Source organism: Dendropsophus ebraccatus, chromosome 3, assembly GCF_027789765.1.
Source record: "Dendropsophus ebraccatus isolate aDenEbr1 chromosome 3, aDenEbr1.pat, whole genome shotgun sequence".
NCBI lineage: Eukaryota > Metazoa > Chordata > Amphibia > Anura > Hylidae > Dendropsophus > Dendropsophus ebraccatus.
Window position 1 is genome coordinate 20,224,546 of NC_091456.1, and position 16,054 is coordinate 20,240,599.

Sequence of the window (16,054 nt, forward strand, 5' to 3'; positions counted from 1 at the left end):
AACAATAGGCATTTAAATGAAAAGAAATATTGTTAAAGGCCCTACTACACCAAATGATCATAGCGCTGCTGGACATCCTGAGTGCTGCTGCCATTCAGATTCATATTCTCTGGTCGCGGCTTTAAAATTGCAGATATATAGAAGTACAGCGGAGGGCAATAAACTTCTGACAGCTGTTTTTTTTTGTTTTTTTTTTTACATCATCGGCCATTGGGAGACAGAAAGCCACCAATTTCAAGACAATATGACAATAGAGTGTTGTATACGGGCAGCTTTGGTACACGGAGTGTTAATATCGGGCACATCCACTAGTGGGATCCAGCCTGTTCTTACTGGTTCACGGCAGGTTTGCCAAACCAGGTGGAGCAGTGCCCAATGTTAGGCTGCATTCACACGTTCCGGGAAGTTGTCCGTGCTCACGGATCCGGACAATTTTACAGTCCATTGCTTTCTATTGGGCTATTCAGATGTTCCGTGATTTCACGGATCCGTGATCCGTTCCGTTAAAAAATAGGACATGTCATTACTCGGAACGGATGCACGGAAAGGATTCCCCATAGAAATCAATGAGATCCGTGTTTTTCACGGATGGACACGGATGTGACATCCGTGTTCATCCGTGAAAAACACGGATGTGATGTAATTTAAAATGCTTTAACACAGATCCGTTAAAAAAAAGGGACACGGATGCAAAACGGATGAAAAACGGACTGTTTTGCACGGATCACGGAGGTAGCCGCTGGACCACAATCACGGACCGGGAAAAACACTGAACGTGTAAACGTGGTTTAACTGCATTTTTCCATTCCAAGTTTATCCCATCTGTTTTATGGGGGGAAAAACGGATGAAAAAACTGATGTATTTGTGTGCATCTGTTTTTCTACTGACTTCCATAATAAAAAATAAAAAAAAACAGACCAAAATGCATCAGTTTTTTAGGGTAGACAAAAACGTGGCTGACCACATTTTTGTGTACGGTAAAAAAAAACAAAACATGCATTTTGATCAGTTTTTTTATGGAAGTCAATAGAAAAACGGATGCACACATACATGTTTTTTTCATCCGTTTTTTTTGTTTGCATAAAACAGATAAAAAGATGGCAGTGTGAACCCAGCCTTAGGCCACAGCTATTCTGTGACCTTATGTAAGGGTCTGTTTACACAGAAAGATTATGTCAGATTATCTGCCAAAGATTTGAAGCCAAAGCCAGAAACAGACTATAAACAGAGATCGGGTCATAAAGGAAAGCCTGAGATTTTTCTTCTTTTCAAATCTATTCCTGGCTTTGGCTTCAAATCTTTGGCAGATAATCTGTCAGATAATCTTTCTGTGTAAATAGACCCTTAGGGCCCTATTCCACTGGACGATTATCGTTCGCATAATCGTTAACAATTAACAATCTCAAACGATCGCTATTGCGAAAGACCTGAAAACGTTTACTCATTTCCATGGAAAGATTATCGTTATGCTGCGTTTACACGGAGCGATAATTCGCCCAATCGATCGTTTAATGATTTTGAAGCAACGATTTGGTTTTTATAATGATCAGCGTTTAGACAAATAAATCGTTAGAAAAATCGTAAGAAAATTCGTAAGAAAAATCGTTAATGCGATCGTTTTTAAGATCGCTTAAGCCCATCTTTTACATAGGGTGAATCTTTGAAAGACTGTTTACACGAAACGATCTGCGAATTTTTAGGGAACGATGAACGACGATTTGAGAACATGTTGAAAGATCAAAATGAACGATTTTTCGCTCATCGCTTGATCGTTTGCTGTGTTTACACGGAACGATTATCGCTCAAATGTGATCGTTATTGCGAAAATTCCAACGATAATTGTTCCGTGTAAACGCAGCATGACTTATGATCGTATTTGCGATCGTTTTTTCTTAGCTATTGCGTTCGTATCTACTGCGAACGACCGAACAACGTCTTATTCAATGCGAACAATTTGCAAAAGTTTTGCGAACGAGCAGCGATAAAAATAGGTCCAGGTCTTATAAAGCGATCAATGATTTCTCGTTCGGTCATTAATTGTTAACTGCATTCCAACCAAACGATTATCGTTTAGATTCGAACGATTTAACGATAATCTAATTGATAATCGTCTGGTGGAATAGGGCCCTAAGGCTTCTGTTAATTCCTATTGATCTGCAGCCAAAGCAGCACACTGGCCCAGACTCACTGGCCCATCTGAAACCAAATCTGGTTCCGCACACAGCAGCCAATCACAGCTCAGCTTTTATTTTATCAGCGCTCGTTAAGATATAAAACCTGAGCTGTGATTGGTTGTTATGGGCAAATTGGACGGATCTGGGGCACACAATGCAGCATTTTTCCGGGAGTTTTAATGTATAATAGATATTTGTTCGTAATATTGGGAAATCTGCAAGATTACAAGTTACCACCTATATACAGGATATTTGGGAGCCAGGTGATCAATAGAGGTCTGACTGTTAGGACCCCCACTAATCATAGGAATGAAGGACCCTTGTGCCCCAGGTGTACCCGGCAATGTTCTGGATTCCCATTGACAGTGAATGTAGAGGGAGACAAGCATGTACTCTGCCACTTCATTAACCTGGGGGAGAAGAGTCCTCTATTCTTATCATTGGGGGTTGTAGCAGTCAGATCAGGCAGCTGTACATAGGTGATAAATAGAGATGGACCCCACTCCAGCATGCTGCAGTCCAATCATTCGGCATTTGAATACTGGGGACTGAAGTAGTTGGATGCAGCTCTAAGGAGTCCTGGAAAACAAATACAGCTATAGAGGCCATATCCACGTTTTCCTAAACTTCCTAGGGCTGCATTCAACTTCTTCAGCCGCCAGTATCCAAATACCAATCAATTGAACCAGAGCATGCACGAGTTGCCCTCATCTCTAGCGATTAGAAGGGTTATCCAGTGGTACAAAAACATGGCCACTTTTCTCCATTTACTTCAATGGAACCGAGTTTAAAACCCCACCCAATCTGGAGAAAAGAGAGGGGCCATGTTTTTGTAGCGCTGGATAACCCTTTTAAGCTCCATTCACTTCAATGGAACTGAGCAGCAAAACCCCACCCAAGCTGGAGACAAGAGTGGTGCTGTCTCTGGAAGAAAGTGGCCATGTTTTCATAGCGCTGGAGAACCCCTTTACTCTTAATCTTGGGATAATCCCTTTAATTTTATAAGTATCCTTAACCCCTAGACGACCCTGGACGTAGGGTTACGTCATGGAAGTCTGTCCCCAGACGACCCATGACGTAACCTTACGCCCTGGGTGTTTTTCCCGCTATGAAGCGCGCTCCAGAGCGGAGCGCGCTTCATAGCAGGTGGGGGCCGGCTGCAAACAGCAGCCGGGACCTCACCGGTAATGACACGCTGCAGCGATCGCGCTGCCGCGTGTCATTAACCCCTTAAACGCCGCGATCGCGGCGCGACTGCGGCGTTTAAGTGTAAGTGACAGGGGGAGTCCCCTGTCACTTACCGATCGGGACCCCCGCAGTGTGACTGCAGGGGTCCCGATCGTTGAAACGGACTGCCGGAGGTCTCTCACCTGCCTCCGTGCGGTCCGATCGGCGATCTGCTACACTGAGCCTGCACAGGCAGGCTCAATAAGCAGATCGCCGATAACATTGATCAATGCTATGCCTATGGCATAGCATTCATCAGTGTAGAAATCAAAAAAGTGAATGTAGAAGTCCCCCAAAGGGACTTCAAAAGTGTAAAAAAAAAAAAGTTCAAAACACTAACACACTACCCCAAAACCCCTCCCCCAATAAAAGTCTAAATCACTCCCCTTTCCCATTATATAAATAAAACATATAATATACCGTAGCGTGCGTAATTGTCCGATCTATTAAAATATAACAAGCGTCATTGTGACCGGTAAACGGCGTACACGAAAAGAGGGGAAAAAGTGCGCAGATTACCGATTTTATGTTACATTATATATTTTAAAAAATCAATAAAAAGTGATCAAAACGTCCGATCTTCACAAATATGGTATTAATAAAAACTAGAGATCATGGCGGAAAAAATGACACCCCATACAGCCCCGTAGGTGAAAAAATAAAACCGTTATAAGCGTCACAATAGGCCCATTTTATTAATATTTAATTGCCAAAAAAAAGGATTTCATAAAAAAAAATATAAATAACATTAGAGAATCTGTGTAACCTGCATATGGTTGTGTTCGGACTGACCTATAGAATAATAGTATCATGTCACTGTTACCATATAGTGCATTACGTAGACACAGGAACCCCCCAAACGTTACCATATTGCATTCTTTCTTACGATTTTACCTATTAATATCTTCATAAATAATATATTTGGAATTCCATCATACATGTTATGGTAAAATGAATGACGCCATTACAAAGTACAACTATTCCTGTAAAAAACAAGCACTTACATGGCCTGTAGATAGAAAACTGAGAGTGCTAGAGCTCTTAGAAGGGGAGGAGGGAAAAACGAAAGCACTAAGGTCAAAATTTGCGCAGTCCACTGGGTCATTTTGGGCCTGGTCCTCAAAGGGTTAAAGGTAATCTGTCAGCACCTGGGCTGGTCCCGAGGTGCTGATAGTGCAGTGAAGCAGTATGTCCCATAATGTATGCAGTACCTTTCTTTTAGCAGTCTGTGCAGTAGTTTTATTGTATTTTTGTCCGTAACTTGTAGTGGTGAGGAGTTCGTGCCACACTTAGGCATGCCTCACCACCCCTTTCTACTCCCCGCTTGCTGCCCGGCCTCCTCCAAGATGACGTTGGTGGCAAGGGCCGCGCGCCGACTCACCAGTATGCACGTGCGCCCTGGATCTGTTGGGTATTGCACCTTAATTCGCGCATGCGCCATAGCGCAGATGAGCGGCGTGCCTCCGCGTACCTAGAGCGTCCCCTAGAGCGCAGCGGCCTCCATAGTACCTAAACAGAAGATGTTGTAATAACCAGGATTCCTTCTAGGACTGGCTGATCCATCAAACTAATCAGGGGCAGGGCCGTATTTACCACTAGGCAGTGCCGGACTGGGCCACCGGGGGACCGGGGAATTCCCCGGTGGGCCCCGAGCAGGAGTAGGCCCCGCCCCCCAGTCAGGAGGGGTGGATGGCCAGCACTGGGGGCTATAGGGGAGGGAGGGGGATGGCCAGCACTGGGGGCTATAGGGGAGGGAGGGGGGGTGGATGGCCAGCACTGGGGGCTATAGGGGAGGGAGGGGAGGTGGATGGCCAGCACTGGGGGCTATAGGGGAGGGAGGAGGGGTGGATGGCCAGCACTGGGGGCTATAGGGGAGGGAGGGGGATGGCCAGCACTGGGGGCTATAGGGGAGGGAGGGGGGGGTGGATGCCCAGCACTGGGGGCTATAGGGGAGGGAGGGGGGGTGGATGGCCAGCACTGGGGGCTATAGGGGAGGGAGGGGGATGGCCAGCACTGGGGGCTATAGGGGAGGGAGGAGGGGTGAATGGCCAGCACTGGGGGCTATAGGGGAGGGAGGGGGGGTGGATGGCCAGCACTGGGGGCTATAGGGGAGGGAGGGGGATGGCCAGCACTGGGGGCTATAGGGGGGGATGGACAACATAAGGGGGGCTATAGGGGGGATGGACAACATAAGGGGGGCTATAGGGGGGATGGAAAACATAAGGGGGGCTATGGGGGGGATGGGCAACATAAGGGGGCTATGGGGGGATGGAAAACATAAGGGGGGCTATGGGGGGATAGACAACATAAGGGGGGCTATAGGGGGGATGGACAACATAAGGGGGGGGGCTATAGGGGGGATGGACAACATAAGGGGGCTATGGGGGGGATAGACAACATAAGGGGGCTATGGGGGGGATAGACAACATAAGGGGACTATGGGGGGGGATGGACAACATAAGGGGGCTATGGGGGGATAGACAACATAAGGGGGGCTTTAGGGGGGCTGGACAACATGAGGGGGGCTATATGGGGGAATGGACTACATAAGGGGGGTATCTATATTGAAGAAGGACAACATGGAGGGGCTATATATATGGGGATGGACAACATAAGGGGTCTACCTATATGGGGCATGGACAACACTGTAAGTTGTCTATATGGGGGACTGAACAAAGGACCATCTATAAGGTGCCTACACAGAGGGGACCATATACTATAAGGGAGATATATACACATAGAGTCAGGGCTACCCACTAAATGAGGGCATAAAGGGGCCAATACAGATGTGCAGTGTGTATAGAGATGAGGATGGTGACAGAGTGAGGAACCTAATATATTTCTCTGGCAGATTCGGTGGATTCGTGGCTCATAGAAGTTCTCATAACGGCCCAGGACAGATGGAGAAGAAGAAGAAGAGGGAAGAACTCTGATTAGAGAAGACGTCCCCTGTGAGTCACCTGCTATAACTGCACTGTAATGTATATGGTGTACAGAACCTGTGTAGAGCTGCGTCTACCTCTATATGACTGGATGAGGTGATGGTGATCTGTGTACAGAGGATTATTCAGTAGCAGCGGTGGTGTTAGTCAGTATGTGGTGGTGTTAGTCAGTAGCAGTGGTGATGTGAGTAAGTATGTGGTGGTGTTAGTCAGTAGCAGCGGTGGGGTTAGTCAGTATGTGGTGGTGTTAGTCAGTATGTGGTGGTGTTAGTCAGTATGTGGTGGTGTTAGTCAGTATGTGATGGTATTAGTCAGTATGTGGTGGTATTTGTTACTTGTAATCTGGTGCAGTGTTCATTGGTCTTAGTATACTGGTTCTGGTCAGTAACAATATGGTGGAGATGGTATTGGTTGTGGTGTGACGGTAATATTTCCCCCTTGTATACTGTTATTATTGGTAATATTGGTATACAGGATCTGGTCAGTAATAGTATGGCAGTAATATGTATGGTGATAATATTTCCCTCCTATATACTGGTAATATTGGTATACAGGATCTGGTCAGTAACAGTATGGCAGTAATATGTGTGGGGATGTTTGCTCTTTATATACTGGTGTTATTGGTAGTATACAGTGTTATCATGCAAAGAAAATTGTCTTATAGCCCAATTACATCGGCCAATTATCGGTAACAAGCGCTCCTAGGAAGCCCCATGTAACAGTGCCAGAGATCAGCTGACAAATGCCCCATAGTCGGCTGATTAGATCTTTTGTGCGGGTGTAATAATCATTGCTGTCGGTCGCACATCTCTATATACTGCCCCCTATCACGCCGTGTAACTGGACCCTTATTAATGTTACCATAGATAAGTATAGTGGCGGAAGGGTGGGCCCAAGGACTCCAGTCCGACACTGCCACTAGGCACCCGTGGTCCGGTGCCTAGGGCAGCATCTTGCAGGGGGGGCAGCACCAGGGAGCAGGGGGACAGAAAAAACTAATTTTTTTGTTTTTATTTTTTTAGTTTTCCTCCTCCCAGTCAGACTTGCCAGTAAATCTGGTGTCTTTTCCAGGGGGGGTGGGGGGTATGGTGGTATTGGTCAGGTCTAGTATCGCCAATAGGTGCGTGTAAATGGGGCGTCTCCAGGTTTAGTGCCTAGGGCAGCAGCAGCTGTTAATACAGCCCTGATCAGGAGATAAGGGCCTTGGTAAGTGAGGTGACCAAGAACCTAATGGTCACTCTGGAAAAGCTCCAAAGACCCTGTGTTCATACCCTTACCGATCAGGAGAACGACCGGGGAGAGGACCGTGCTGCAGTGCATCCATTCTTCTCCGCTGAGAGTTAGGGGAAAAAAAGTTAGACTTACATCGGAGCTCTATGAAGCCCGACTCTTTTTTCTTAACTCAGGACGGGAAGTTAACATGCTGCAGCGTGGTCTTCTCCCGGCTCGTTCTCCTGATTGATACAGGTGTGAACACTCAGACACGGACCGATCAAAACTTGACATTCTACGTCAAGTGTTTTTTTGGGTTTTTTTTTTTTTTTTGGAAACAACTGTGACAACCTTATCCACAGTGCACTGGAGCTCAGAATGGGCCAATCACCCATTTTCCAATAAGACAGTGACCCCCAAGCACACAGCAAAAATTACTGTGAATGTTCTTGAGTGGCTCGGAGAGCCCAGACTTGAACCCAATTGAACATCTCTTGGGGGACCTGATGATGTCTGTCCATCTACAGTCTTTATCCTACCTGACAGAGCTTAAAGGGGTTATCCAGCATTAGAAGAACATGGCCACTTTCTTCCAGAGACAGCACCACTCTTGCCTCCAGTTCAGATGTGCTTTGCAATTAAGCTCCATTAACGTCAATGGAACAATGTTTCAAAACCTACATCCAAACTGGAGACAAGAGTGGTGCTGTCTCTGGAAGAAAGTGGCCTTTTTTTAACCCCTTCAAGAGGATCTGCATAGAAGAATAGCAGAAAATCCCCAAATGCAGGTAAACCCTGTGGCATTATACCCAAGGAGCCTGGAGGCTGTAATCACTGCCAAAGGTGTTCCAACTAAGTACCGTGTAACGTGTCTGAATATTTATGTCAATGCATTATTTTAGTTTTTTCTTTTCAATAAATTAGCAAAGATTTCTAACATTTCGTTCAGTTTTGTCATTATGGGGTATCGAATAGAGAAGGTTATAGGGGGGGGGGAGTAAAAGGGTCTGAAGACTTTCTGAATGCATTGTACATCTACTTAAAGGGGTTATCTGGGAAACAAAAACAATATTCTAAATGATCCCCTGTCCCAATAACACCCTATGTCTAATTTACATGTATAACCTATCTTGCACCCTTTTCCTGTTTTATTCTCATACTTACCCGCTCTGGACATCTAAAATCATCTCCTCTGTGTCCACTCTGACAACACGCTGTTCCATCTTCCACCCTCCTTTTGTAGACACTGCACATGTGATTGCCTCCGTAGGGGTCAGGTTAGCTGTCTATTGACTTGCACCTGTTCACTAGTGAAAGTGCTACTTCCATAGACTGACCTGAGCCTAGGTTTCTGTAATTTGAAGAGTTATAGCATAGCTCCCAACCGTCCCGGATTCCGCAGGACAGTCCCGTTTTTGGGGTGCTGTCCCGCGGTCCCGAAACTGCACCCAGTGTCCCGACCAAAAAAACAACAAACCAGTAACTCACCTGTCCGCCGGTCCCAGCAGCTCCTCTCCCGGCAGAGCGCGCACTGCCGCCATCCTCCGGGGCGGGCAGCGGGGTACAGAGACACTGACTGTGCCAGAAGTGACCTGCGGCCTCAGTCATGAATTACTTCCCGCACAGTCAGTGTCTGTATACCCTGCTGCCCGCCCCGGAGGAGGGGATTGGCTACTATGTGGGGCACTATATGGGGGGATTGGCTACTATGTGGGGCACTATATGGGGGGATTGGCTACTATGTGGGGCACTATATGGGGGGATTGGCTACTATGTGGGGCACTATATGGGGGGATTGGCTACTATGTGGGGCACTATATGGGGGCATCGGCTACTATGTGGGGCACTATATGAGGCATTGGATACTATGTGGGGCTTTTAAAAAAAAACCTGTTACTCGGGAACAGCAGCAGCTAGAAAGACAGGAGATGGCTCAAAATACTCATGGGGACTTGGTAAGAGCAGCTAGCTTTGGGATTATTTCATTATTTTTTAGCTTTTAGGTGGATAACCCTTTTAAAGTGTCATTGTTGTTTGGAAAAACTTCTGACATGTCGGTCCAGGTCTGAGTGTTCAGACCTGAACGAATCGTGTGAACGAGCAGTGACGAGTCAGGCTCCTAATGTAAGGCTATGGAGCCCAACTCTTTCAATGACACAGATCAGGGAGTAGACCGTCCCTTTCTTACAATCGGTTTGGGTCTGAACGCTCAAACCTGGACTGATTAAAACTTTTGACGTAAATTTTTTAAAGTACACTTTAATAATATTGAAATGATATACCGACACATTCCCCATAAAAGGGAAACTCTGGAGACAACCAATGTCCGCCCTTTCCAAATGACCAGATCCTTCGGCGCAGTCTAACAAAACCGCAAATAATGGACATAAGAGTGGGGGAAAAAGGCAAAAAAATTTTTTTATTTGTGGGAGTAACTGAAAATACAGAGAACTTTATAAATTTTAAAAAAGAATTACAGGGTAACGGCAGAAATGAAAATACATTGTCAATGTAAATTACATATACTGAAAAAACAAATAAGCTTTCTGCTCTTTAATACAAGAAAAAAATAAATATCTTGCTTTTAAACAGTTAAATTAGCTCATGCAAATTCTTATTTACACATACACACAATTGATAGGAAACCCTGGTTGTTGGGCACACCACTGTATGATACTGCTGCAAGTGTTCACATTTCACAACCATGTCTGTCTGCTCCTCCTCCTCCCGGGACCCATAAAAACAGGGTAACAATTACTCCCCCTCCAATGGGAAGGCTGATCCACCTATGACTGCAGTCCACTGGGCACGGTGGGCTAATCCAGCCGGCAACATGTGTGTTTGAAATGGAGAAATGTAACATAGTAGGGAGAGCGGCCGTATACAATTAGCGTTCCGGGGTGGGGGTGGGGGTGGGGGGGATGCTTGTACAGGTAGGGATCACTGTAAAAAAGTGGAGTGTTTACATTAAAGGGATATTCCAGGAAAAATGTCCCCAATCCACGGCATAGGGGAAAAGTAGGAGATTGCAGGGGGTGAGACCTCTGTACCCCCAGCTGATCTCCGTATCAGGCCCTGACTTGTGTGTAGTGAATAGAGCCTGGGTATGGCACATGACCCGCTGCTCCATTCATTCCTATGTAGCGGCGGAAAGAACAGAGTACATCGCTCTTTTCGTTGGCTCCATAGGGGTGAATAGAGCTGTAGGTCACGTGCCGTACCCGCAGCTCTATTCGTAATACAGAAGCCGGGGGTCTGATACGGAGATTTGGGGGGGGGGGGGGGGGAGGGGATCAGAGGTCGGACCCCCACGATCTCCAACTTTTCCTCCATCCTGTGAATAGGGGGAAAGTTGATTTTCCTGGAATAGCCCTTTAAACATTTCTAGAGCTTTTCCTGCTTGTCGCCTGAGTAGACACTCATTCCTGGATAAAGAGATGTAGGCCGTCATTGATAACGGATTTTGGTCATGGCGGCAGACCTCTTAAAATTAGAAATGTTGCAGAAATAATATTTAGCATTTCAGCAAAAACTACAAAGCATATTAAAGAAAGTTTCCCATCTGGTTATACTAAAACACAAAAACGGTCATCCCCATAGAACTCCTATGCCGTCATAATACAGACCCTAAAATGTCGTTCTTATTAGAGATGAGGGCAACTCCGGCATGCTCAAGTCCGATTGTTCGGAATTTGAATACTGGTGGCTGAAGAAGTTGGATGCAGCCTTAGGGAATCCGGGAAAACATGGATACAGCCTATGGCCGTATCAATGTTTTCCAGGCAGCCTTGGGGTTGCGTCCAACTTCTTCAGCCACCGGTAGTCAAACTCCGAACACGGACTTGAGTATGCCGGAGTTGCCCTCATCTCTCGCCTGTAATACAAGGGTATGAACCCAAAAGGCAGGTTGTTGCATCAATGTCACCGGGGTCTTCTAAACAGCTGAAATAGTGTAAAATACTGATCCTGCCATGAGATGGATGCTTCCACAGTTACTGGAAAAATACAGACAAAATATAAACTAATCTGAAGATAGAGGTGCGATAGCCAGCAAAGCAGCAAGATAAACCTTAAAAGGATCCAGGCAACTTACAAGCAAAAACATACAGATACAATTCTTATAGAACACACGGTATCAGCCAAAGATTGAAGAGAGTCCTATACATCAAAAAATTATAGTTAAAAGGGGTTGTCTAGGCTTACAAAAAACAAAACATGGCCGCTTTCCTACAGAAACAGCCAGTCTCATGTCTTAGATTCTGTGTGGTTTTGCAGCTCAGTTCCATTGAATTGTAATACCACACACAACCTACCTGGGACAGGGGTGGTGCAGTTTTTTCTAACCTTAGATAACCCCTTTAAGGCCAACTGTATGTACAGGCCACCCAAGGATGCCTCTTTTGGTTGTACCATGATTAAATGCAACATTTTGAGGTGTTAAAAAAAAAAAAAAACACCTGTTACAAAACATGTTGTGGTGCTCAGGGTAGGTTCACACTGCGTTTTCAGCATCCGTTTAACGGATCAGTTTGTTTTTTTAACGGTCAAAAAAGTAGTGTCAACAGTACTTTATTGCGCGTAAAAATAAAAAAAAACGCATCCGTTTTGATCCTTTTTTTATAATGGAAGTCAATGGAAAAACAGATCAAAAACAGATGCACACAAATGCATCGGTTTTTCTTAAATCTGTTTTTTTGCAAAAAAAAGGATCCGTTAAATGGATGCTGCAAACGCAGTGTGAACCTAGCCTCAGACATGTTACAATTTACTGATCTCACCAGGTCTCACCCATGAGACCTACTGTGTTCTTGAGATACAACCTAAGGGAGTGTAAGGCAGCAGGACTCATTCTCCGGTTGTCAATCAAATACAACTTGTTTGTTCCATTAGAGTTTCTGAAGCAAACGAGTCAGACGTCCCTGCCAGCCGGGGAGTGGGGCATATTGTCATACATTCCCCCAGGCTGAATCTTGGGATCACCACAGATCTAAGGGTAAAGGTCCTTTTACATTAAGCGATTAGGCAGCCATGGGCTGATGCAAACTAGCGCTGATCTGCAGGATGTGTTTGCTTGCTGTGCCTTTACACAGCACAACAAATTGTTTGTATCGTTCGTGCAACCATGGAAACTGACAGCACAGTGTATATACATGCAGTCAGTTTCCAAACCACAAGCAGTGTATACTTACCTTGGAAGCTGCTAATGATCCGGCAACTGGCTCTCCCATCCTCCGGCTGCATCTTAAGGCCCCACCTCTTCCGGCTGTCAATCGTTCTGGAGGAGACGGCGGCCTGAAGTTACAGCACTGGCTGGTGGACTGGAAAGCCAAATGCTGGATCACAGCATGGATGGTAAGTATAGACTGCTGCTTGTGATCATCTGGAAACTCACAGCACAGATATATACATATCGTCCGTGTGCCTTTATAGTTATCGGCCAAGAACAATAACTTTTGAAGCCTGCCCCAAAGACACAATCTGCCACGATCTGTGCATTTCCCCCGCCCTCGGCTGATCACTATCACTTATAAAGTGTTTACACAGAGATTTATTTGACAGATTTTTGAAGCCAAAACCAGGAGGGGATTTGAGGAGAAGAGAAATCTCAGTCTTTCCTTTATGACCTGTTCTGTTTATAGTCTGGCTAGTTACTGGCTTTGGCTTCAAAAATCGTTCAGATAAATCTCTGTCTAAACACACCATTACATGGGCCAATTATCGGCCACAGGAGCGTTTTTTTAGCAACACCCCTTGCTGGTAATCGGCCCGTGTAAAAGGTTCTTAAGACCACGCGCAGTCAGTGACCTTTGACATATCTGAGGACATATGTAGTGGGGGGGGGGGGAGAACTAAAAGCATCTAAAGGTAGGGGAAATTCTTCAAAACTTTTTTTTACATTTCTAAGTACATGTGAGCTAAAGAGTCATTATGAAACATAACCAGTCGGGTCTCAAAGGTAGCCAACATGTACTCGGGACTGCAATAAATCTTCAAAGAAATGCCACTACCTTAGATGCTGTTGGGCCTGTGAAAGGACATGTGAAAAGTTACTAAATATTAGAGTAATGCTTTTAAAAATTTTACTGACTGGATCTTATAAACTTTTTATGCAGAAAATTCTAATTTTGGGACCACTATTAGGGTACAGGTAGATCGAAGAGCCCGGAACTCAGCAAATATATTTTGCTTATTTAATCAGGTGCAGAATGCATCAATATTACAGTAAAGATGCATTTCGGCCCAGCATGGCCTCCATCAGCTTGTCTACACTAGCTACTGGATTGTTCCACCATGTGCCGTCCATCTACCTGAACCACTACTAGGGTGCAGACACACATAGGGGGAAATTCATCAAACTGGTGTAAAGCAGAATTGTCTTAGTTGCCCCTAGCAACCAATCAGATTCCACTTTTCGTTTTTCAAAGAATCTGTGAGGAATGAAAAGTGGAATCTGATTGGTAGCTATGGGCAACTAAGACAATTCTACTTTACACCAATTTGATGAATCTCCCCTATGGTGTCCATCAACCTATGCCGATAGTTCTCCCGGTGACTATGAGGGATCACGGACTGGTCACAATCAGGAAGCCATATTAGCATGTATGGCAAGCTGTTTTTTGCCAATTCGCTGATATTCCAGATGATAGTTTGGTGGCCGAAGAGTGTTCTAAGTCAACAATGGCCGGGCTCACAAACAGTTTGGTCTACAATATATTCTGTTACGATACAGTACACCTTTTTTATATACAGCAATTAGAGCTTTTTTTTTCTTATAGCTTGCCTTTTGTGGGAAGTGGGAGTGTAGATTATATTCAGTTACCAGAATCCCTCTACTTCACACAGGAAGCAGGTATAATCTCAGCACATAGGGTTTTAGGGCAAGCCTGACAGAACACCATGGGGGTAAAAGGAAAAATGACATTTTTAGGCTATGTTCACACAATATATTTTTTACAAAAAAAAAACCCAGCTGTTTCTATTTTAAACAGTTCTTTTCATAATAAAGTTATTTGCCCTGAAGTCAATGCAAACAACGAGCTTTGTTCACACAATGTATCAAACACTGGCCGTTGTCCGCTACGGCCATGGAGATAACTGACACGTCAATTATTTTCGGCCATTGATCTCAATGCAACAAAGGCCGTTAATTGACACTCAAGACAACAGCCGTTGTTTTTGCATGCCAAACAATGGCAGTCATACGTACGTGTGTGTGTGTGTGTGTGTGTGAACATAGCCTTAAAGTGTTACCCAATGTATAAGTAAAGGGAAAAACGTTTATATATAAAAATATAGATTAGGTAATTTTATAATTCAGATGGTGGACAAAGCCTTGCGGATCTTGATAGGTTTTTGAGTTAAACCTTCCCAGAGAGGTGACATTAAATGTAATTTACAGACTTAAAAAGTTCTTTCAGTTACATACATTAGAGGGCACTTTAGAATCCATTATAGACATGGCAGGATACATGATCATTTTCAGATGTTTGGTGGTTCCTGATAGGGGGTTGAGAAACCCTGATATATAATAGATCTGTTCACACAAAAAGCAGCACAGATGCACCAACCACAACGAGATAAATAGAAGTCCGACTAATGGATAGTGTTTGCTTATTTCCATTGCTACTGAGCTGTGACATGTATACAATCACTGTACTCAGATACATTCCTAGTAACAATGAAAGGGCTATATTGCACATTTCCAGAAAATAATCGTTTGCTGCAATTAAATGGGTTGATCCAGAAAGCAGTTTTACGATGCGTCAGCCACACAGTTGCATTGGGGCCCTATTACACAGAAAGATTACGGTGCAGAAAATTGTTACACCGTCCAAATGTAAGCGGTGTGTATGCAGGTAATGACCAAACAACGAACAAAAATTTGTTCGTGTGTCATTTATCGCAGCTTTTGAGCCGACAATAGAATCATCATGTAACGTTCAGTAATCTTTTGGTGTTATGTACACATCGTTCAATCGTAATTACGATTGTTCATATGCTAAATATACAAATGATCATCATTACGATCGTAACTGGCCGCTATTGTTATGTGTATTATGGTGAATGTTTCCTGGTCGTTCCCAAATGCGCTCGTTCATTGGTGGAAACTAAAAAAATCACTTCATCTAATAGGACCCTTAGGGCCCTATTCCACCGGACGATTATCGTTTGCATAATCATTAACGATTAACGATCTCAAACGACAGTTATTGCTAAAGACCTGAAAACGCTCACTCATTTCCATGGAACGATAATAGTTACTTATGATCGTAATTGCGATAGTTTTTTCTTCGCTATTTATCTATTGCGAACGACTGAACAATGTCTTATTCAATGTGAACGATTTGCGAACGTTTTGCGAACGAGCAACAATAAAAATAGGTCCAGGTCTTATAAATCCATCAACAAATTCTCGTTCGGTCGTTAATCGTTAACTGCATTTCAACTGAACGATTATCGTTTAGATTCGAACAATTTAACGATAATCTGAACGATAA